The 24,999-nt window shown below is 42.6% G+C and overlaps 1 protein-coding gene across 1 annotated transcript in view; it reads left to right on the forward strand.

Annotated features, from left to right (window-relative positions):
- The window catches only part of Susd6 (sushi domain containing 6), a 61,068-nt gene that overhangs the window by 23,124 nt on the left and 12,945 nt on the right, over positions 1-24,999 (forward strand). The gene's annotated exons all lie outside the window — the stretch shown is intronic.

Consider the following 24,999-nt stretch of genomic DNA (forward strand, 5'->3'; position numbering starts at 1 on the left):
TCTGCCTTTCCTGCTGGAACTTGGTGATGTTTATATTGGCAAGCTAAAGGACTTCTGACTTAAAAGGAATTAACATACTGCCTCAGAACCATTGTCTTGCCCTGTCTTTCTACCCTGTGACTAGGGAGCCAAAGATTTCCCAGCCCTTGTTAATTGTTAGACTCTCTGATCCAGACTGGGCAGTTTTCAGGGAACTCAAGCACTGACTAGCCCAAGAACTTTATTGAAACAGGGAAAGACTGAGGTTGGTTTGATTCGTTTTAAGGAAAATCACCAGTCTTTTGATGATTCCATTAATTTCCTCCCTTCTAAACATGCTCTTGTTAGCAGTAATTGGAAACCATGACTGTTTCTCGTTTCCTTTACCACACTGCTTTAATCTAGGCAGCTGGATACTGCACACTGCCTTTTCATCTGCTGGAAGTATGGTTTGAAGATAATTTTAATGACTGTCTTTGGCTGGGTTTCCAAAAGTGGGACTGTTGCTGTGATTAAGTTCACACTCACCTGGAGCCTGGGTGGGACAGGTGGGGAAGAGTCCTACCACAGAGGGCTTCTGGTCCTAGAAAGTATGAGAGCATATTTTCAGAACCTCTTCTTGGCCGGCAGGAATGCGGAAGTCAGCCTCAGATTCCAGCAGGCCTGTAGTAACACCTGCGAACACTTTCACACATGTAGTTCTATTCTTGCACTTTCCTATTCTTGACTCTTAAGGAAAAATAAATGATACAAACCACTTCAAAAGGCCACAGAAGTGACAGATATTTGTAGTTACAGCTATGATGTAGAGCAGATTTGTGTGTATTTTATTGTGTTATTATATTGTTATCCTTGTAATAAACATGGCACAGGTCATACAGGATGAAGCTGGAATTTGAACCTGCATCTGCTCATTGTAGCCAAAATTTGTTTATTTTATTTGTATGAATGTTTTGCCTGAATGTATAGATATGCCTCATATGCATTCTTGGTGCCTATGGAAGCCACAGAGAATGTTGGAGCGCCTGGAACTGGAATTGTGGGTGGTTGTGAGCTGACATGTGAGTAACAGTGTCCCAGCCTTAGTTCCCTGCAAGAGGAGCAAGTGCTCTTAACCACCAAGCCCCTGAAATATTTTTGTGCTTTATCATTTTGTCTTTTTTGTTTGGAACACTGACCTCCCATGTCATTATCTAGAATTGTTTTAATAACTTAAAAATATTTTGCTATTCTGAGACGCAGGTTGGTCTCAGACTTGTCCCAGCCTCTTAAATGCTGGACCTGAAGGAGTACACACCTACCCCCAGCTACTTGAGTATTAAGGACCATTCGTGTATGTACTGGGTCCCCTCATAGGAAGAAGGGTCCTACAGTCTAACTGAGGAAAGGAGGAGACAGGAAATATTACTTTCTCTTGAGTAGTTTACACACTGAATGGCTTCTGTCTAGCAAGAGAAGAGCTGAAGCTTTAACTGGGCCTGGTAGACAGACAGGATCTAAATCAGGATTTTGGAGAAGGGGGCTGGGGTTTGGTCATTAGTTAGCTACTTGGCACTCTGGGGGTATAGAAAAGATGCTGACTTTAAGACTTAACAAAAACAGTGTCATTTGATGTGATGCTGTTACTGCTGGGCTATGGTGATGGTAGAGGGCCCCTTAGCAGTATCTGAATAGAAATTGTGGGTAAAGAAGTTCTTCAAGGACTGGAGAGATGGCTCAGTGGTTAAGAGCACTGACTGCTCTTCTAGAGGTCCTGAGTTCAAATCCCAGCAACCACATGGTGGCTCACAACCATCTGTAATGGAATCTGATGTCCTCTTCTAGTGTGTCTAAAGACAATGACAGTGTCATTTATATATATAATAAATAATTCTTTAAAAAAAAAAGTTCAAGTGTTGGTCTCTGGCAGCAGGCAGGTGGTAGCAAGTGGCACTTTGTATTGTTACAGTCCTGTAGACTGTCAACTCTACAAGTGTTACTTTGTGTGGTCCTAGGAAGTTGGAGAGTGATATTTGAATACATATTATCTCACCTGTACAAGTATTTTATCTGTATATATGTATATTCACCATGTGGATGTACCTAAAATATAGCCACATAGCTCTTAGCTGTGGCTGGCATTGCAGCTTCTAGGAAGACCATGGTATCAGGACTTCTCTAATCTGGGAGTTAGGATTCCTTAGCCCTTAAGACTGGCCTAGTGTAGGTTGTTGAGGTCCTGTGTCTGCTCCGCTACAGGGCTGGGGCCACTCAGGGACGCAGGATGCGGGAAGTTGACCATGCCTATTACCCCAGGCCACCACCAGGCAGGTGTTGGACTGTGGGAAGCCACTGGATACCACTCTGGGGATGGGGAAACACCATCTGAGTGCGGGACACAGCCAGAACTGAATTGGGGAGTCCCCAGGCCTGCGAGGAGGCTGAGGCTGTCAGATTCTCCGTCTCTTGGGCATCTGGTGCTGCTGGGATGCCGCAGAAGAGCTGAGAACTCGGCCTGGATGGCATTGGGATTGAGCTTGGTAGCTGCTGCTGCTGGGAATGCAGGGAGGCTTTCTTCAGGAGATTAGATCATGGCTTTATGGGCAAAGGCCTTCTCTGTGGCTCCCCACAGAGTAAAACCATACCCCACTTCTCAGGGTAGGCCTGAGATTAAATACCTTTCGCAGGGAGGAGTGTCTGGGAAGGAAAGGTGATTGGCTAGGTCTCCAGGCCTTTGGGTACCTCATAATAATGGAGATCTGTCTTGAGCCTATGTTACCTATGGTTATGTCCTCTACCTGTGGAGTGGCTTGTGGCGTTGTCCTTACGTGACTTATGGCCACAAATCTATGGAGGGCTGCAGCTAGTGACCAGCCTGGTTTCCTAGGAATCAGGTGAAATGCCTACCATCCCTTTCAGTGTCACCAGGGTTTCAAACCTCAACCAGGAACCAGGGTGCCTTTCAAGGTCCCATAGCCTAGGTTAACAGTTTTTGTTCCAGGGTTTAAGATCTTTAGCCTTTGACAGCTCTCTGAACTCTTCGGGCAACTAGAGCTTGCTGTTTCTTCTCTTTGGCTCCTTACAGCTTTTATCCTTCAGCCTCATCTGTCAGCCCTAACTTGTCTCTCTCGTTCTGTCTCCTTTCTTCCTGCCCTGGTTTCTTTTGAACTGTTTGGCTGCTTCGTCCTCAACTGTCAGGTAGGCGACTGCCTTGCTGTTTCCGAAACTAGTCCTGCCAACTGTTTGGCTTTCTCTCAATACAACTGTTTCTCAGCCTGTACTACTAAAAAGAGGCAAGAAAAGACCACTTGATGAACTTATCTGCCTGGTGCAGCAAAACTAAGAGGAGGCAACATAGGTGAGGTATTCCAGCTAGCTCAGCTGAACCTGAGCATCCTGCTTAGAATAGCCAAGCAAGGGATGGATGTTTGGACGAATCGCAGCCATTGAGGCTTGTATGTGGGACTAATCAGCATTGCCTCCTTAGTAATCTCTGCTAGGCCACCAGAAGTTCGTTCTTTCTGCCTAGGATTGCAAAGTCACCTAGAGTTCACTAGGGCTGCGGTAGCATTCTGGTGAAAACTGTTTTAAACAGCCCTTCCTGAGGCTCTACCTTTAGTAGCCCAAGCGATTAGTTGCAGTTTTCTCAAGGCTGGAGCATTGTAGATGGGGGGTTGGGGAGTGGGGGAGCTGGTATGAGATAGTTGGGTTAGCTATTTAACAGTTTTTTAAGGTAATCATGGCAGAGATTGTAACAGCTGCTAATGAGGTTGTCAAATTGCCTTACCATTTTTGCTTATTTATAAGAATGCTTTTAATAAGAACTCAACTTACTGTTAATACTAACAGTGACTTTAACAGTGCTTAACACCTGCCGGTGCCCCAGGGAGTGGTGGGTTCTTTCCATCTGCCCCAGTGCCTCTCTACATTTGCTGTGCTTTCAAAATCAGATTCCCATCCCAATATCGACCTGAAGAGCAGACCAGCAATCCACATCCTTTTAAAAATAATTTGAAATGTGAAACAATTTCTTAGATCCTCAGTTCTCCTCACAGAAGAGGCAGAAACCCCTCTGTCTCCATCATTCTGTGGCAGTTGGTGAAGGTGGACTGCACAAAGACACTGATCCAAAAACATTCTGGGGCCTTCTATGGTTTCAGAAAGCATCAGAGATCAAGGATCTAGATTTGGACATCATAAAGCTTGCCACCATTGAGGCCTAATTGAAATCGGGGCGGGGGGGGGGATGAAGGGGGAGGCTGTAAGAAAGGATTTACACTAAGTTGACTACAGTAGCTGGGTCAGTTGCTGGCCTCACTTGAAAGGCAGGTGGTAGGCCGTTGAGTTCTGGCTTGCTTCTAGTTGCTCCTGTTGCTCTGCCTGTTAAGAGCGCCTTTACAGATCCAATCCCACTTGGGGTCTTAGCTTTCACATGAAAGTGTTTTGGAGAGGGGCAAGGTTAGTTTCAGCATTGGTGGAAACAGGTCTACCATGGGACTTGGCAGTTTAAGTGAGTTCTTAGGATTTCTGTCTGTACTTAGAGAACAATTGGAACCTAGGGTACTGAAGATTAGAAAACAGTTTTGAAATTCCCAGATACCATGGTGAGAAATGATATGCATTGCAAAATACTGCCTATAAAGAATGTTCAGGGGGCTGGAGAGATGGCTCAGTGGTTAAAAGCACCGACTGCTCTTCCAGAGGTCCTGAGTTCAAATCCCAGCAACCACATGGTGGCTCACAACCATCTGTAATGAAATCCGATGCCCTCTTCTGGTGTGTCAGAAGACAGCTACAGTGTATTTATATACAAAATAAATAAATAAATCTCTACAAGAATGTCTTTCCTTTTAAAAAAAAAAAAAAGAATGTTCAGGTCACCTCTGGTAGCCTAAGGCAACAGCTGGAGCAGTTGTTAACCCCTTGGAAGGGGCCAACCCTGGCCTCAGCTTTCCTGTACTTGGTTCTTGGAAATACTTCACAGAATTGTGGCAACATTGCTTAAAAATATAAGAAATTATTGGTTAAAAATGTAGTAGAAGGAAGAACACTCATTTATATGTATATCTTTGGGATACTAGCCACTTTAAATCTGTTGCTTTTTCCAAAAAAAATGTGTAAACATTGAAAAAACAGTATGTATGCTTGGAGTCGCAACATGGGAAAAGGAGCTGAGAGAATTGCTTAAGTCCAGAAGTAAGAGACATGATCTCAAAAATAAATAACAGTAACAAACCAATTTGATAATACTTGGGTTCTAGGCTATTGTATACTTACACATATATTCTTATGCAATAGAGACTATGTGTGTTTAAATTTTTGTCAGATTTATTCATGTATTTTATGTGTGAGTGTTTTGCCTAAATGTATGTATGTGTACCACATGCGTGCGTGTGCCTGGAAAGGCCAGAAGAGGGTGTCAGAGCTCCTGGAACTGGGATTATGGATGTTGGGAATCAAACCTAGGTCGACTGCAAGAGCAGCAAGTGCTCTTGATTGCTGAGTCATCTTTTCAGCCCCCATATGTGTTTTAAAGTGTAGTAAGCTTTTATAACTTTTTTCACTTTTTTTAGATTTAGCAGTATTAAAATGTATATTTTACATATATTCTGCTGCATTAATACAATTATAGCATTGTACTCGTGATTATCATTAACAACTAAATTATAATAGTAATAAATAATTGTTTTAATAAAATAAAAATATTGTCATTGGTTGATCAGAAGGTGTTTTTCCTGCCTTTTAAAAACGCCACAAAGAACATATTGGTATATGTGTCATAAGATGTATTTATGTACAGGTCTGGGCTTCATAGTAAAGACCTTTAATCCCAGCACTTGGGAGGCAAAAGCAGATGGGTTTGTGTGTTTGAGGCTAGCATGGTCTACATAACAAGATGTAGGCCAGCCAAAATTACATGGTGAGATTCCCCCCTCCTCCTTTTTTTTAAAGAAAAATAAAAGTTATGTATGCAGGACTTCTGGCATATACCTCTAGCAGCAGGACTTTGGAGTGTGGGATTATATGACTCCTATACTGTGCATCCTGTCAAGTAGTTCTACTAAATAGTTATGCTTCTGCTGAAATGTAAGACAATTCTTTTTCTCAACAATTTTTCAGCATGCTTATTACAGTTGATATTATTAAATACTGAGTGTTGTCCATTTAATGAATAAAAAGTGAAATCTTCTTGCAGCCCCATAAAAACAACAATACCAACCAACCAGAGTTCCCAGGGACTAAACCACCATCCAAAGATATGGACAGACCCATCCTCCAGCTGCATATGTAGCAGAGGATGGCCTTGTTGGGCACCAATGGGAGGAGAAGCCCTTGGTCGTGCCAAGGCTGGATCCCTCCCCCAGTGTAGGGAATGTCAGGGCTGGGAGGCAGGAAGGGTTGGGGGTGGGAGACACCCTCATAGAAGAAGGAGGAGGGGACTAGAAGAGTGGGTTATAGATGGGAAACCAGAAAAGGGGATAACATTTGAAATGTAAATAAAAAAATATCCAATAAGGAATTTCAAACTAAAAAAAAAAAAAAAGTGAAGTCTTCATGAGACTTTTAATTTTTTTATTTTCTTTATCATCTCCTAATTTAAACATTTTCTGTGGCTGAGACTCTTGGAGGGGATTGACAAGGTTGAAATTGTTTTCTTATTAACACAGATGTTACTTGCCCACTTTGTACTCATCATGTGTGAAGCATAATTTACAGAAGTGACATGACATCTCATCACAATCTCACTAACAGGAATAGATTCTGCTTTAGAGGCTTTGGGCTCTTAATATTTACTATTTATTTATTCATTCATTTATTTAAGAGGCATTCATTCCCTGTGTTGTTCAGGCTGGCCCCAAATTCCTGGGATCAAGTGACTTATCTAGCTGCTTCAGCTCCTGGGTAGCAAGGACTACAGGCACAGCACAACATCTGGCCTACACATGTATGCATAGTACTCCCCCACTGCTGCTAATGCCTTTAATAATGGTAAAGAACCGAAAAACAAAGACTTTGAGAACCAGTGCTGTTTGAACTATTATTTTCCTAGCATTTTTTCCCCTCTGGGATATGCTTTCTTTGTACTGTTTCAAATAGTCTCTTAGGATATATGAGATGGCTCAGTAAGTAAAATGCTTGCCACGTAAGCCTGGTGGGAGGAGAGAACCAACTCTCACCTCACAGGCACACTATAGCATATGTGCCCACACATATAACATGTATACACACACACACACACACACACACACACACACACACACACACACACACTCACAATCATTTTTAAACTTAGAAAGCATATTCTTTTATTCTAGTTTTATAAAGATAGCCTCTTATTTTCTTCTGTAAGTTTTAGAGTATATTTTATGATGGGTACCTTCCATTTTTTTAGGACTTAAACTACTAAAATTAATATTAATTTTATATCTTTCCCAAAATACCCCGTTTGAGTAGAACATTTTCTATAATTCCTTTATGGGGAGGGAATGGGAGCAGGGTAGGCAGAGATTCTGCCGCTTTTTCCAGACCGTCTTTGCAGTTTAGGAGAGCCAGCTAGCATTTTGCAGATTGCACAGTGACTGCCAGAGGTGGTACATGTCACTTTGGATCCCTGGCTTTGTAGCTTTCTGTCCAGAGACCAGAATCTACCAATGATAGATACTAGAAGTATTGCCTCTCCAGGGGCACTGGTGTTCTTCCTATGGTATCTGTGGGAGTGGATAGGTTGGCATACAGCCAGGCAGGTAACTAGTCAAGGGCACAAATGACAGCCCACTCCAAGGAAAAAAAGCTGATATTCAAGGTCTTTTTCTTTAATTAAATTTATTTACTTGTTCACTTTACAACCCGACATGCGCCTTCCTCACCTCCCAGTACCTCCTCATGCAAGTCCTTCCCCGTTCCATCTTCTTCTCAAGAGAAGGAGGAAGTCCCTCTCAGAGAATCACTCCTTCTCAATCCCCCCCCCACACACACACATGAAGTAAGTCACTGCAAGACTAGGCACATCCTCTCCCACTGAGGCCAAGGCAGTCCATTTAGGGGTGAGGGATCCACAGGCAGGCAGGGAGGCAGGCAGGCAACAGGCTCAGAAACATCCCCTGGTCCAGTTGTTAGGGGACCCACATGAAGACCAAGCTGCTCACCTGCTGCTTATGTGTAGGGGGCCTAGGTGCTAGCTAGCTCTTTGGTTGGTGATTCAGTCTCTGGGAGCCCCCATGGGTCCAGGTTAGTTGACTCCTTGGTCTTCCTGTGGGGTCTCTGTCCTCTGCAGGTCTCTGCATCTCTTTCCATTGGCTGCTAGGTAGAAACTCTTTGAGTAGAGTTACACCAAATTCCTTCCTCACGCATAACAGTACCATTAATAGCGTCAGGGATTGTTTCTTACCCCTGGGATAGATCTCAGTTTGGGGCAGTCATTGGTTGGCCATTCCCTCCATCTCTGCTCTATCTTTGTCCCTGCACATCTTGTAGGCAGATCATATTCTAAATCAAAGGTTTTGTGAATGGGTTGTTCTCTTTATCCGTTCACTGAGAGTCCTGCCTGGCTAGAGGAAGTGGGCACTTCCAGATCCGCATCCTCCACTGCTAGGAGTCTCAGCTAGAGTCACCGCCATAGACCCTCTGGGGCCTCTCCCATCCCAGGTCTCTGGCACACCCTAGAGACTGCCCCTCCCTGCTTACCACCGATTTCCCTTTTCTCTCCCTACATTATGAATTTCGCAGGAAAATGGATGGAACTAGAAAATATCCTGAGTGAGGCAACCCAGACCCCAAAGGACATGCATGGTATGTATGCAGTTATATGTGGATATTAGCCATTAAATATAGGTGCCCGTGCTGTAATCAACAGACCCAAAGAAGCTAAATAGCAAGGAAGTCCAAGGGAGGATGGTTCGATCTTTCCTAGAAGGAGAAATAAAATAGAAGGAGAGAATGGGGTGGGAGAGGGGATAGGAACGTGAAGGAGTGTGGGGAAGATCATATGTAAGGATATTTAAGGTCTTATATCTTGTAATGGTTTTCCTGTCTCCAATATCTTCTCTGTTCCTCTCTCCACAAATCTCCCTTCTATTATGCTGCCAAAATAACTCTTAAAATCTCATACTTGTAGCATACACCTTTAATCCTAGCATTGGGAAGGCAGAGGCAGGCAGATCTCTGTGAGTTCAAGGTCAGCCTGGTCTACAGAGTGAGTTCTAGGACAGCCAGGGTAACACAGAGAAACTCCGTATTGAAAAAACAAAACAGAATCTCAGACTTGGAGAAATTATACACAAAGCAGTTTCAGAAGCCTCTGGTAGTCTATAGCAACATAAACTTCATCTTTCCTTCCAGCTTTTGTTCCAGAATTTACAGCTTCCTAGGCGCCATGTTGTTCCCCATCATACTTCACGACACATGCCTCCAGTACCTTGTTTATATTGTTTTCTCTAACTCAAAGTCACTCTCCATTTGCTCTCAGACCTCACACAACTGAACTCTCACCCTGAGAAGAAGATTTCCTTAGCGTTGAAGGTTTCTGAGTTAGCCCCCAGTACAGGGGTGGGGGCATGGTGTTTGTGCTCACTAAGCAAGGACTTGACCACTGAACTAAATCCCTGACTCCTCCAAGTTAACTTCTGTCTTTGTTGTCATTGTGGCTTTGTTAGAGGAAGAAAGATGATAGATCTCTAACCCCTCCCTAGTTCTTTCCCCATAAATTCTATATATAGGGCTGGCCCCTGCCATTTTCCAGCCTTTTTTCTGTTTTTGGTTGTAGCTGCAAGAAAAGAGGAATTCTTAACTTGTGGTTTAAGCAGCTGATGGAGGCGCCCTAATAGATTGTCTTTCAACATAGCTTGTCTGTAGGGAGGGGACACACTGAACAGACTCAGAAACATTTAAGCCCTTTCCCCACTATCAATCCACATACTGTTCATTTTAAAAAGTAATAGATAGTGATCTGGTATAAAAATGAGTGAGCTGTGCCTGTTAAATAACTGGCTGCCTGAAGGAAGGATCAAGTCAGAGAAAGGATTCTGGATGGCATAGCAGTGTTCAAAGTAAAATTTAATAAACTCAGGCAATAAAATTAAGGTAGATTAACTTTTGTTTTCTGAAATTGCTTTGTAGCAGGAATCCATATAAGTACCAAGAAAGGAAGCTCTGCTTTATGGTTAGGGCCCAAATGGCTGCAATAGGGGAAAGGTGACTGGAGAGGAGGAGGGCCCTGCAGGGAGGGCTACTTATGGGATCTTTCTGTATGTCCAGTAGAATTGGGTTTCTTTAGCAGCTTGTTTATAGCTTTTCATCATTGTTGACAGGAGCTGCTGTAAAGATGAGGTAAATAGGACATGTTCCAGCCATCAGGAAAACACTTGGGCTTGCTGGGTTGCAAGCTACCTTTTAGCCCAGGCAGACGGGCCAGATAGGGTGAATTCTCATGTTTAGTGGGGTGGGAGCCCGGGCGAATGCTGTGTGAATGTGTTAAGTGTTATCAACACATCAGGTTTTGTTTGCAGAGGAACCTGAGGGAAGTTTCCTTTGTGGATGGTGTTTTCCTTTTTTCTTACTTTAAAGAGTACTTCCAGTATCATAGTAATACGACTATTTTAAAAGTGAAATGTGGGAAACTGATAAGCCTTGCATACCAAGCAGAGTGACAGGAATTTTCTGTCTTTCCTAGTTTCTACAGACTTGTCCCTGTCCTGCCTGAAACCAGCTGCTCTGATGTGAGAAACCGGGGCTAAGGCAGTTAGGGCATTGGCTGCTCTTCAGAGACCTGGGTTCAGTTCCTAGCACCTTCATGGCAGCTCACACAGAATACATGCAGGCAAAACACCAATGCATTATAATAAACGGAGAAGAAATTTAAAAGAGAAATCCACCTTTCAATCTAACCAAATGTGTGAAATGCAAAATGTACCCTGCCTTTTTTTTTCTTTCTTTAAAAAAAAAAAAAGTGACTACAACAAAGGATTTTCCACCTCCAAAACAGTCGCTGTGCAGTTAAGTGACTGGTGCTGTGATGTGTATCTATGACTGCGTTTGCATCCACGGTATCCATTGATTCAGATAGGTGAAGAGGAGGGAAAGAGGAGGCTGGACCTCAGGGGTCATGCAGGATCAGATGCATTATCTGACAATGCTAAGGTTTTGGAAATTGCACTGAGTTCCTGTTTTTCTCCTACATGCCCGTGTCTTCTGTTCCTGTATAGCAGCCTTGCCAAGGATAAAGGGCCTGGATGTCAAATCCTTTCTCTCTGCCTTGGCAGGGGAGCTGTTGTGGTTTCCAAGAAGCCATTTTTGCATTGGGGATTTTTTTTCCTTTCTCTTATGGGAAGTTGCTTCATCGTTTCCCAAAAATGTCCAGCACCTCTTGTTTAAACAGGTTGCCCTTTCAAGAGCTTTAGAGCCTGCAGCAGGGGTGGGGTGATGTGAAATCTTTTGTTTGATGCTTGATGCAAGTTGGAATGTAAACTGAGTGCAGAAGTCCCCTCGTTGGCTAGGACTGGGTCAAGAATGGCCTGTAGAAAGGAGAGACTCGCTGAAAAGCTAGAACCTTGGGTGTTTTTGAACTTTTGGCTTATGAAGAGGTATCAGCCTCTGGACACAGGCTCTACTTAAATATGCTCCAGGTAGTGCAAGAAGGTTCTGTTATGAGTAGCACATGGCTGCTGGATTCTTCTAAAATAGTACACTTTGGCAGGAGAGATGGCTCAGTGGTCAAGAGCACTAACTGCTCTTCTAAAGGTCCTGAGTTCAAATCTCAGCAACCACATGGTGACTCACAACCATCTGTAATGAGATCTGATGCCCTCTCTGATGTGTCTGAAGACAACTACCGTGTACTTATATATAATAAATAAATCTTTAATAAAATAAAATAATGAGCATAATACTATAGGATAATCTTTGATTGCTGGTATTGGAGATGAATTCAGAGAAGGAAATTTCTGAACACACAGCTAGCATTTGGTTTGAGTTGAACTGTGGAGAGGCACATATTTGGCAGAAATCCTGAGACTTGTAGAAGAAAGTGGCAGCATTTGGAAGATTCTGGAAACATGAGGAAAAATGTGTGTTTAGAGAAGGGTTGCCTATGAGAGTAAAGTGGAATATGCCTCCAGGTAGGAGCAGGAAAGACCCCAGCTGCCCATAGTTGAGAAGAAAATCATGAAGTAGGCATTGAGAAAGAGGGTGGCAAACGGAGGCTGCTGGTTTTGTCCTGTCTTGGTGATCATGTAGTGGTGGTACCAGCTCCTGCAGTGGGACCTAGCAGCTGAGGCCTAGGTTGTCGTGGCTGAGAATGATCAGCTGTTGGGTGCCACCCAAGTAAATCTTTGGTGATCCCAGTAGAGCTCAGCATAATATATCATTTTAGGATGAGACTGGCTAAGGACTGCTGCACAGGTCGTGGGGACATCTGTTGCCTCATATTTAGTTGGCAGTGAAAGAGTGTTGCTTCTGAAAACCCTAGCCAATGTTGAGTGAAATAGCCTTCCTCTGTAGCTGTCCGATTACAAATTTTCAGTAAGAAACTTAGGAAGCTTTGGGCTTTTAAAATAAAAGAGCTAAGTCAAAAGGTGTTTTATATAGAGAATCTAGCTATTGCTCTTGGTAAGAAATGGAAATAGGAAAAATTAATACTTACTGAGAGGTTGTGTGGGAATGAACTAGCGTAATATACTCATCTCAAATCTGTGAATTCCTCATAGACCTGGGGAAGGTGAAATGAAAGTGAGCACATTTCCCTTCCAGCTGCTGTTCTGGGTGGAGCTGCCACTCCTCACAGGCCTGGCTCAGGTGTTTGGCAGAGACCCATGGCATGCCCTGTAGCTCTAGAAAGTGAATCAGGCCCATCTGTTCCCCGGCCAGGCTAAGGCTTCACTGTCCTGTGTTTCTCCACCAAGGAGTTTGGGGTAACCCTGACTGAGTTTTGAACATGCGCCCTATTTACTGCTCTTAAAGATCAAAATCTTCTTCCCCTCGTCCTGAAAGCTACTGTTCGGGGTTGCACTGTGAAGTATCTCAGAGTTGAGTAGCAGTTCTCCTAAAACAGCTTCTCTGCAGAGTTCTGTGGAACTTGTGCTTTGTCCTTTTTTGCTCAGCAATGAGAAGATTGGGTGCACTCAGGAAGGGCAGGAGGAGAAAGCATCAGGCCTACAGCATCTATGGCTTTTTCAGCAGAATGGTTTTGCTTGGTTTTGCAGGCAAGGACTGACCTTAGAGGACATTGTCCATTTGTATGGAAAAGCAAGCACATTGATTCTGTTTACCACAGGCTGAGCTGCTCTAAACTGGAGAAGAAACTTGTGCTATTAATGTTATTCCCCAGGAGGCCTGGCTGGGAGCATCTGGGAAGTGTTTAGGGCTCTATCTGCACAGTTGACAGGTCTTTTTCAACATTTGAGTAATAGGCTTGTGGAATTGCTGATGAATTTGACTTTTCTTGTATCATTGGCCTTGTATCATCCTTGTTTGCAGGTGAGGATACCTAAGAATTTGTTTTTTTAGAGTTTTATCACTATGACTCTGAGCCCTTGGGAATGAGGGCTTCCAGAGCAGAATTGAACAGTTTACTTCTGGACATTTAGGAACAACTTGCTTTCTGGTCTGTTGTAAATCAGCACCCAAATGCTTCTGGGTAATAAATTTGGACAGTTGTACATCAGCTGAGAAAGAACTCAACAGCATCCTGTGAAAGCCGGCTTATACTTTCCCTCTGTGTGGCCATCTGTGCTGCAGCAGGAACTTTTAGAATCAAACCTTTATTTTGTTAGGTTAAATAAACTAAATGGAAATGAAATTGCTGGTTTTAGTTAGAAGAAGGGTAGGTCTTGCAAAGTTGACATACTTGAAAAAGAATTTTGGAATTTAGTCAGTGAATGTGCCAGAGGTGGGGTGGGGGTGGGGAAGGTGTCAGTGTATTTAAGTCAGCAGTCCTGCTCAGCTGTGAAGAAAACACATGTAACAGCTACAGACTATTGTTTGGAATACCCAGATTGCACTGTCCATGGTTATAGTCAAGAGGCAGGATATAATTAGGCATTTTAGTCTCTTTTTTTCTGGCTGAAAATATGACTTCCTTATAATATATAAGCTTTTTTTTTCTTTTACTTTGTTGGACCATTCAGGAAGTAGGGAGGCAGGTTCTACTATACTTCTACTCTTCACTGGAGCTGTCTTCAGACACACCAGAAGAGGGCATCAGATCTCATTACAGATGGTTGTGAGCCACCATGTGGTTGCTAGGAATTGAACTCAGGACTTCTGGAAGAGCAGTCGGTGTTCTTAATCACTGAGCCATTTCTCCAGTCCCTACTATAACTTTAAGACTCATATAGAAATAAAATTTCTTTGTAAATATAAAAGGTCCTTCCAGGACTGTCAGAGTATTTTCTGAAATATATTAAGAGAGTACCTAGTCTCTTCCTGTATTAATGGCTGCACACTGTACTCATTCATATATGTTCAATTCTATCATTCTTTATTCCACTTAGATATATATTTAACATGTTATTTTAAGTCAGTTAAATAAAAGCTACCCTGTTCAAATATTGTTGTTAGCTGTCTCTAACTTGCAGAGTCTCAAGTTTGGAAGAGAACCACCAAACAGTAAACCAGCTTCTAAACTGTGAACTTTTTTTTTTAGCCCTTGTCCCCAACTTTTTGAGTATAGAATTATTAAGAGTATACTTTAAATAATAAGTTTTTAGGAAAAACTAATTAACATCCCACACTGGGTTACCATTATCTTAGAAAAACCTCTCTAATTATAATAGTATTTCCAGACTCTTCAATGCCTGGCTGGTCACTGAGTAGCGTTGATAAGCATACAGTGTCTTTCATACTTGCTGTTACAACATTTTAATTAAGAGAATTCAGCTGTGGTACCAGCTGGGGATGTGTCTGGCATTGTGGAAGACTGCAATTAGAGGCTGTATATTATATCTTCTTTCTCCCTGTTCAGCTCTGGTAGAATGCCTTTGAGAAGGGGCTTTTAGTTTCAGCCGTATAAATACTTTAATATGCCTAACTGTAACCACACAGTTATACTCCTTTACATACACATCATTTTATAGATTCTTTAATCCTTTTCTAATACTGAACTGTCTAGCCTGCTTTTTGGTTGGAGGCAGACATGCATTGGGCAAGAAAAGGAGAACCAGAGGCATTCAGTGATTTTCCTCTGGTTATGTTCTATCCTTTTGTCTCCCTACTTTATGGTTGATGTCCTTTTATGTCTGAAATAATTAACATCTCATTTTCCTAGCAAATTCCAGGCAATTTATATAAAATTAGATTTTATAATAAACGTATCTTCTATTAATTAACAAATGCAGTATTTTAAAGTAAGTTGTTTCTTTCTTCTCAGTCCTCTGTTTCAAGTAGATGTAGGGTGTAAGCCTGGGATAGGAGAATCTGACATACAGGCACAATAGGAGCCATTGATTTCTGGCATTGAGCTTTGTGCAAAGCCTGTCACTCCAGCTGTTAGAACTAGACCCTGGGAGCAGCTGCTTTCTGAGATGTAGTCCTCTAGGGATGCACTCCATCTGCTGCCATGTGACAGGTCCTGGGAAAGAACGTGACCCCCAACTCATCTTTGTATTCCTTTACTCACCACCCTCCAGTTCTTTCCCTGCCTCTCTGCAAACCTGAGAAACAAGATGACTGTACTGAAAACTTCTATGATTTCCCCTGTACTCTCCCTATTCCTCATTCTACCATGCTGCACATTGGGAAGCACTTGTTGCAGATTTAAATGCCTGACTTCTGGAGAATTAGTATCATAAAGCAGACTTTCATTTTATTATGAACAATGCACTTTTATATTTTAGGGCTAGAAGGATTTTTAGAACACTCATTTCTTGGGAGAAGGACCTAGGAGTTCACATTCTTAGTCTTGTATTTAGGACTTTCCCTAATATTTTGAATCAGACACCAACCTGACATCTCTCCTACTGCTTTCCCTCAAAGTAGGCCTGTCTTGAATTTGCAGCCTGGTTGAGGCTTCTGAGTGCTGAATTAGAGGTATTCGATACTGCTCCCAGTTTACCAGCCTGATTTTCTAAACCTCTAAACCTCTATCTTCTGCTAGTACCGGGCACATTTGTTACTTTCCATACACAAACAGCCTTTTTTTTTTTTTTTTTTTTTTTGCTTCTCTGCCTTTGCTCTGATGTCCACCCACAGTGTGTTCTTCCTACTCTGCTTATTCTTGTCATGATCCTTTTTTTCCATGGTCACAGGTTCTACTAACCCTCAAATTGGAACTTAAATTTCTTCCATCTCTTCTCCATTGGACTAATCCTTGCTCAAAACCTCCTGTATCCCATACTGATTTTTGCTGTGGTCACTTACTAGATAAAAGCCCCCAAGAGAGGTCACTGTACTTTTCATCGTTCTCCCTGTCTTCCTCCATTGCCGGCCTGGCACAGGCCTTGGCACTTGGTAAAACCTTTTCAAGGTTTTGGGTGGATAGTAGATGGATACATGCAGTTCTTACATGAGCTCCAAAGCGTAAGCAGAAAGTCGATGCTACCATTATTTTAACCTACTTGCAAGTCTTTATTTGTAAGGCAAGAGAGACTAGATTCTCTTTAAGGACAGATGCTGTCTCATTTACTCTTAAAAATCTAGCACCGGGGTTGGGGATTTAGCTCAGGGGTAGAGCGCTTGCCTAGGAAGCGCAAGGCCCTGGGTTCGGTCCCCAGCTCCAAAAAAAAAAACAAAAAAAAAAAAAAAAAAAAATCTAGCACCATCTTGGGGCATAGTATTTACAGGTGATTTCTAAGTCAATGGAAGAATTTTCAGTAACAATAAGATGAATACTATTAATTTTTCATTGTTTTCTAGGTAAAGGTTATTAAATCTGGATTAAAGGATTTTTGTTTATTAAATGTTGCATTTGTATATTACTATTTGTACATACAGAAAGTAGGGGATAATATCTCCTCAGATAATATCTCCAAACCAAGACTGTTTAACTGGCTAGTCCAAAAAACAAAACACCAAAAGTTTCTTTAGAAGCTGGGTACAATGTAATGTATTATATTTTGTGTATGTATATACATATATACACACATACACACACATGCACTGAAATCCTAGCTACTTGGCAGTTGAGGCAGGGGGAATCTCAAGTTTTACTGTGTAGCAAGGCCTTATCTTAAAACAACAACAAAAACTTTCCAGGACTTAAGAGTTGCCACAGAAGGGAACAGGGTCATGGTCTTCAACCTGATTTAAAAAACAAAATGAAACTAGCTGGGCATAATGACGAATGGCTTTAATCCCAACACTTAGGGGACAGAAGTCAGCCTGGTTTACATAGAGAGTTCCAAGCTAGCTAGGGCTACATGGTGAGACCCTGTCTCAAAAACACTAAATAAGCCAGGTGTTATGGTGCATTCCAGCACTCAGGAGGCAGAGGCAGGCCTCTGTGAGTTCAGTGCCAGCCTTGTGTACATAATGAGTTCTAGGACATCCAGGGAGACATAGAAAAACCCTAACTCAAAAAACATATTAATAAAACATTGAATTGAGACTATATAATTCATCTAGGCTCAAGGTTTCACAGAGCAGTTGCATACAGGCATAGGTGATTGTTTGATGTACTGTGTAAGTATGTATGTATATGTTTTGTTTTGAGACAAGGTCTTACTCTGTAGCTCAGGCTAGCTTTGAAATTTGTATCTCCTCAAGTACTGAAATTACAGATATATGCTACCAGGCTAGGCTCACAAATTGATGTTGTGAAGTTGCTGTATGTGGTGGTCAAGGGTCTAAGCCATGCCAGAGCTAGACTGGTAAGTACAGGCAAGTCCTAGACCTTTAGTAAAGATCAGGCACTTGCTTTGGACTTTGTATGAACTTGAACTGGTCTTCAGGCAGCCAAGACTACATGATGAAACCCTAATCTTTTTTTTTTTTTAAAGAATCATTCTGTGTGTGTGTGTGTGTGTGTGTGTGTGTGTGTGTGTGTGTGTGTGTGTGTGTACACTGTAGCTGTCGTCAGACACATCAGAGGAGGGCATCAGGTCCTATTATAGATGGTTGTGAGCCACCATGTGGTTGCTGGGAATTGAACTCAGGACCTCTGCAAGAGCAGTCAGTGCTCTTAATTGCTGAGTCATCTATCTAGCCTGAGACCCTGCCTTAAGAAAAGAAAAGAAAAGAAAAGAAAAGAGAAAGAAACCTAAGCGGGTTGAAGACATGGGTCAGTAGTTAAGAGCACCTACTGTTCTTGCAGATGACCCAAGTTTGGTTCTTAGCATTCCATCTTGATGGGGAAATATTACCTACTGATCTATGAACCTAGGAGGCTTGTATGTACAAGCAGACACCCAGATCTTTATTCTCCAGACAGGAGTTACAGCAGCTTATATCTGTGTCTATCCTCATGTAATGTATTGCATTGGGAGGAATTTTTCTTGTGCTATCTATAATTGGGAAGATTCCATGTAACACTTAAGGGCAAATCAGAGTTTGAATCCATATTCCACAGTTTAGTAGCCATGAGATATCAAGCCATTACTGAATCTGTTAGAGCCTTATTTCTTAGTCTGACTAAATTATCATTATACCTTCCTTGTAATGTGGGAGAATTGAATAAGATCAGTGTAGTGCCTGTTGGTAAGTATTAGTTCTTTTTCTCATTTTTACCTGTGGGCAACAGAGATTAAGTTTGTTTTACTTTTAACCGTGTGCTTCTTAAATGGGTATGCCTAGACTATATTCAGATGGCCGAGAAATGAACCTACAACTTCTGACCTTTATACCCAGGCCTCTAACTCTAGCTTAGACCCTGGCAGCCCTCAGTTTATTATCATAGTTACCCTCTGAGGTAGGTTGGACAGTGTCTGCGCAGCTGTCTGGGGCTTCCTTGTTAAGGTGGATTCTGAAGGCTGCAGCATGCCATTAGACAGCTTACTTAGGAGTTAGGTTGAAAGAGATAGATTGGGTAGCCATTGCTAATGAAAAAGTAAATATCTCAGGCTTCTCTTCACCCTTCTCTATCACCCCAAAGCGGCACAGTAATATAGTAGCACACCCAGAATATCCTGACTCCTTATATTGTGGTTGCCCTTCCACTCTGGGCATAGAGGAGAGCTATGAGCTGTGCTCTGTAGCTCACTGAGCTGGGAGACTGGCTGCTAGCACTGAATGAGCCAGGCCTGGACTGGAGTAGCAGGATGAAGGAGAATGTCCTTCTGCCTGACCCTCTTTTAGCAGTCATAACAGTAGGAGGGAGAAAGGACACTCCAGCTGCCAGCCTGTTCTCCCTGCTTCTTAGCTGTGAAAACAAGGAGAGGTGAAAGGGTAGCAGACCATATGGAGGCCATTTGTCAGCCAAGTGTAGCCTGAGCTCTGCAGCTAAAAAAGGAAATGGAAAAGGGTGCAAAGCGCAAGCAAGGGAGGAGCTCCCATAGTGCTTCATGTCTGCCTATCCCTCTCAACATCAAGGAAGTTCTGAAACAGTCCTTTCTCTTTGTAAAGTCTTTGCCCTTCCCCATTCAAAAATCAAAAATATGGGGTTTAATTTGCTCTGGGAAAGTAAGTGGGAAAATGTCTTCACGCCTATTGTATGTGCAGCATGATACGGGTACTTTCATGAATGTTTTTTAACCAGTTGACTCATCACACTGGTAGAACTAGGTACTGTTGTTAAATAAGACTCAGAGGAGATAGGACACAGAGTGAACCCTTGGGTCAGACTCAGCTTCATTTATTTGACACTTAATAGCACACTCTGATTCCCTTCTGGCCTGATCCTGCTAGGCAAACAGTGTCTCTTCATGATTAGCTAGATGCTGATTTAGAGAATTAGAGATTTTCTACTAAGTATTTACTGTCATGTCAGATTCATGAAGCACTAGAGAATAAACATGAGCAGAAAAAGCCCCTATCTTATAGTGTGGACACTGAGTGGGGAAATGAAGGAAGGGCAACCCTGTGGAAAAATAAATGCAAAAACAGTATGATAGTAGTTCCTCCAGAGGAATGAAGTTGTTAAGGGGAATACAGAAGAAAAATTATAAAGCTTACTAAACACTTAGCATATAACAGACCCTCTACTGGGTACTTGTCCTATATATTGATATTAATCTTTACAGTAACAGCATGAGGTAGATACCTTTGTATCCCCTTGTTCTAGGAAACTGAGGAATAAATCTTCATAGGACTGTGTAATGGGTAACTTTTAAAGGCAACAAACTAGCTGGTATCTAATTCTCAGCCCACACTGGCAAACCCTCTGATCTCTGGCAGTGGCTGGAGAGGTGTTAGGAAGCTACAGCCTTAGAATTCTGACGTGCAAAAGCAGGAGTTTCAGCTGGGTGTGTACGTTTTATAAGGTCAGGATCCTTGGCCAAGGATAAGAATACGTTATTCTTAATAACTAAGGGGGTTTTGTGGCTCTCTCCAGGTAACAAGGGTTGCCATGTGGGGCAATAAAAGAAAATGCTTTTCCTCCTCTGTCTGAGGCTACTGGTTAAGAGAGGAAGGGAGGGGGAGGAAGCTAGTTCTAAAACAGGGACAGTCTCCAACTAGACCTATCTGCCAGTTGCTGATGTCCCAGAACTAGGCTTGTGTTAGGCCTTTCTTGGGAAGATGATGGGCCCTAGGCCTGTGTGGTTCCTCTCTTTGCTCTCATATCCCAGCACAGTACCACACCCTGAGAAAGACTTGAGCTATGGCAGACTGGCCCTACCCCCAGCGCGTGGGAAGTTCTCCTAAGTAAAGAAATTCTGGCTGGACAATGGCCTTCCTGTCTGACTGCTGGGAAGGTTTGTTTCATATGAGGAGAGAGAAGACTGCAAATAGCATGAGAAATCATCTTGATCCCCTCTCACTGCAGCCTGTTTTAGACTTTTGACTACTCAAATGGTGATCAGTAATTCAGAAGGCCAGGAGACCCATTCAGAAGCAGCCCTGGTGTCTTCTAAGTAATAAGATTACTGTTTTCTGGCTCCCATGGCAAGCCTGTGGCAAGAATCTGGTCCATTGAAAGAGCTCTTTCCTGCATGGACACAAGATTGCTGCCAGCCTTTTATACTCTGAGGTCAGTTTAAACCCACGTAGCTGTAGGATTTTCAAAAATGAACCTCTCAAAAAGGTGTTGAGGCTAGCCACATACATATTTGACTTCAGACAGATTTTCAGAGTGACCTCAGATATATTTCAGTTTAGTGCCTTCGTGTACTAAAACAGACCTAGTGATGGCATCAGTGTTTGCTTACGGTATCCAGGTTGTCCTTGTTGCTGTACTGCTCATTGAGACACCTATGATCAGTTGAGGACTCCTCATTGAGACACCTATGATCAGTTGAGGTTTGGAAGAGAAGCTAGGCTCTGAGACCCTTACCTTCTAGGAAGCACTGAACAAGTATCTTAACCTCTCTTCCTTAATTTGTTCATCTGTATTGTGTTCTGAAAGTATGAAAGAGAGAGAGAGAGAGAGAGAGAGAGAGAGAGAGAGAGAGAGAGAGAGAGAGAGAGAGGAGAAAGGGGAGAGAGAGTGTGAAATGAACACACACACACACACACACACACACACACACACACACAGTGAAACATAAGGGAGTTAGTTCCACATGTAAACTGCTTAGAATAGTGTGTGGCATATAGCAGTAAGCATGAACTGTTAAGACTATTTCTGAAAGAGAGTCTTCAGAGAAGCCTTTTGACCACCACCAGATGATTGAGATGATTGTGTTCTCTCTCTCCCACTCCCTCCCTCCCTTTGTATTTTTATTGCTCTAATTCCAACTTGGTTGGAATGCTTTTCACCTTCCCTTTGAACAAGGTATGGGCAGGTCAGCCTTAGGGAAAATCACTTAACTCAAGTGAATGAGCCTTCTTGTTCTGTGTGAAATGGTTCATGTAGAAGGAACTCAGGAAGGTGGTGCATTTAGGAAACTGTGAACCTGTTTACTTTCTGTAATCCCCTTGTTCTTTCTCTGTCTCTGTTGTTAACAAAGTGGAATTAGAAATTGAACCTTTATCAAGAAAGTGAATAATCCTTTCTAAATAACCATAAAGGGTCCTCTGCTGAATGTTGGGTTTTTACACGCTTTCCTTCCTTCCTTTTTTATTTTTGGGGGAGGGGGGCAGTGCCTCACTGTATAGCCTAGTCTGCTACTCTATCCTTGGACTCAGAATCCTCCTGATGCTGGAATTATAGGAGTGTGGTACCATACCTGGTTGTGTCTCGTGCCCATCAAGTAGATCTTTCTGTTTTGGGATTCACAAACCTATCTTCCAGTACTTCAAAGAATTCCTTTTACTAAGACTGCAAACCATTAACAATAGTCTTTACTAGCCCTATGTTATTCAGCTTTCCGTTATTGTGAAAAAATAACCAAGAAAAGCAACTTAGAAAGAGGAAAGGAGTTAGTTTTGGCTTACCTTTTCAGTCCGGTCACTTGAGGCTGTAGCAAGGCAGAACATCGTAGTAGATAGAGCACACGATGATACAGAGTGGTTTTACCTGGAGTTAGCCAGTAAAGGACAGATGGGAGCAGAGTGAGGGAAGGACGGGAAGAGGTCATACGTAGGCTCTCTTCATAAGTGTCGTGCTCTACCTTGGTGAGATCTTTATAGCCCTCCTAAAGACACATGTGGAAAGGACCCACTGGAATTATAGCCCAGTAGGACATTGGCAGTGCTATTTCAGACCTACTCCACTGACCATCTCTCTAGAAATGAAGCTTGGGCCTGGGACCCTCTTTCTCTCCCCTCCCCTACTCTGTCTTCAGGAGAGCTTCTCTCTGGCCATCTTGTCAACACCTTCATCAAACACTTTTTTTTAAAGATTGATATTTACTTATGTATTTATATTATGTATGAGTGTTTTGCCTCCATGTATGTCTGTTTGTTAACCCTGTGTAGCTCCTGTCTTTGATAGCGTAGTCTTTTCTTTGTATCTATTAGCCAGAAATCTCTTTTGTTGAGTCTTTTGAAAGTATTTAAATATATGCCTGCCTACTCACCTCCAATCCGTTAGAGACTGGTGTCTGCATACCCCTATTTTCTATAACTTCTTACTTGTTTTGAAAGGGTTGAGTATCTCTGGAGGGAGCTGAGTGGACATCTGGCCTTTCATTGTACATGTTATTTTTAGCTCTATACCACATATATACTGATATCCTATGTATTTATGAGATTTACAGGGGAAGAAAATGTGTAGCAGAGTAGTCTTGGCTCTAGAATCCTAGCCCTTTCTCTGACAGCCTCTTCCATGCACCATGGCCTGCTTCTGTGTGGGTTCTGCCTGCTCTCAGGAGCTGGCCAGAGTGGTCAATATTAATTATGTCCAGGAAATGAACCAGTTAGACACAGTCTGCAGAGAGCCAAGAGTCAGTAAGAAGGTCTGAGGGGGTTACTACTCTGATGGGTAGGAGATGGGAAATGAAATAGTAAAGCAACTGTCTGCTTGCCAGCTGTCTGAATGACTTGGCTACCACTTAGGGGACTACAGAAATGTTTTCATTCAATTTTCTCCTGCTCAGGACTTTGAGCCAGGTGGGTGGTAGGGATATCAGAGGTGTGGATATCCTTTAAGGGGATAGGGACTCATATTTGGATTCATCTTCTAGTTTCATAGTTTCTGCCAGACTTTTAGATTCTTTGGCAACTTTTTAAAATTTGTTGAGCTGAAACAGTAGCTGGTGGTAGAATGTGTACTACTATGTGTGAGACCCTGGAATTGATCTGCAGTACTACCAAAGGATCAATAATGGGAAAGGGAATGGGATTGCCTCAGAGATGGACTGCCTGTCTAGTCAGCATGGACAAGTCCCTGGTTCAATCCCAAGCATCTGCCCAAGAAAAATTATAAATGTACTTAAATGATGAAACAAAAGAAAATGGCACGCCTTCTACCTACCCCTAGGGATGTGCAGCCTAAGGGCAGGATTGTTTTGCATCTGAAACTGTCCCCCAGCCAGACTTGATGTCAACCTGCATAATAGCATCTGGGTCAGAGGTTGGGAGGCTGCAAGGGCACAGCTGTACGATATGATCCATGGAGTGTTCACATGGGAGGGAGCCAGGGCCTTATCCGGATAGTCAGATACGCCTGTGTCATTCCCAGTCACTCTGAGCCTGGTAGAGGAAGTGAGAAGAGGAAACGACCACTCTGATTCCCACACGGATGTCTCTGTGATACTAGGGATAGACTGGCAAGGAGTCAGCAAACCTGAATTTCCTCTGGAAAAATCTTTGTTATATCTTGTATTTATAAAAGATTTGGAAAGTTGGAGGGAATGAGGGCCTGATCACACTGTCTTCGCCATGCTAGACCCTGAGTGACTCCTTAGTGCACCATGGACTAGGTACCTACCTACACACACCACCTTGATTGCTTGCCTTGGGTTCAGCTCTATAATCTGTCTGAGGTAGAAATAGAGTATTCCCTCACCTGAAAGCTGCTTGGACCTTCCAGCTCCTATGATAGACTTTCTAAACCACCATCCCACCACACCTGTCTGCCATCTCTCTAGTTAACGAGTTTGAGGGGTGAAAGGCAGTGATCTTGATATACATAAACTTACAAACCAGCCAGCTCATGGGTTGGGCATTAGGACTCATAGGAAGAAGAGCTGGATTAGAATCAGAGGACCTGACTTTGGTCCCAAGTTGACTATCATCCTGCCCTAATCCTGACTAAAAGCTGCTTCACTTTGGTGGGACTTAATATCCCCATCATTAGAGGGAAGAAATGATAACTATCTCACAGAATCCTAAGAGATGGCAATGACTTTAAAACTAGATTGTCATACCTAGAGGAGAAATGTGGGGTTTACTGTGGACAAAGACAAGTGAAGGCTGTCAGCCAAGAGACGATGCACAGGGCTTTGGAAGCCTCCCAGGAAAGCTCTCTGAAATCTTCTCAGAAGCCAAACTCATCCAGGGAGTCTTTCCTGGAATTGATGTTGTAAACAACCTAAAACTTGCCCTAATGAGTTGCTACTTAACCCCCTAAGTCTGACTCACTTTTAGTGGATGCTGTTAGAATCAGGTGCAAATTACAGCAGGTACAGAACATTT

The sequence above is a fragment of the Rattus rattus genome, chromosome 7, assembly GCF_011064425.1.
Source record: "Rattus rattus isolate New Zealand chromosome 7, Rrattus_CSIRO_v1, whole genome shotgun sequence".
In the NCBI taxonomy this organism is placed as follows: Eukaryota; Metazoa; Chordata; class Mammalia; order Rodentia; family Muridae; genus Rattus; species Rattus rattus.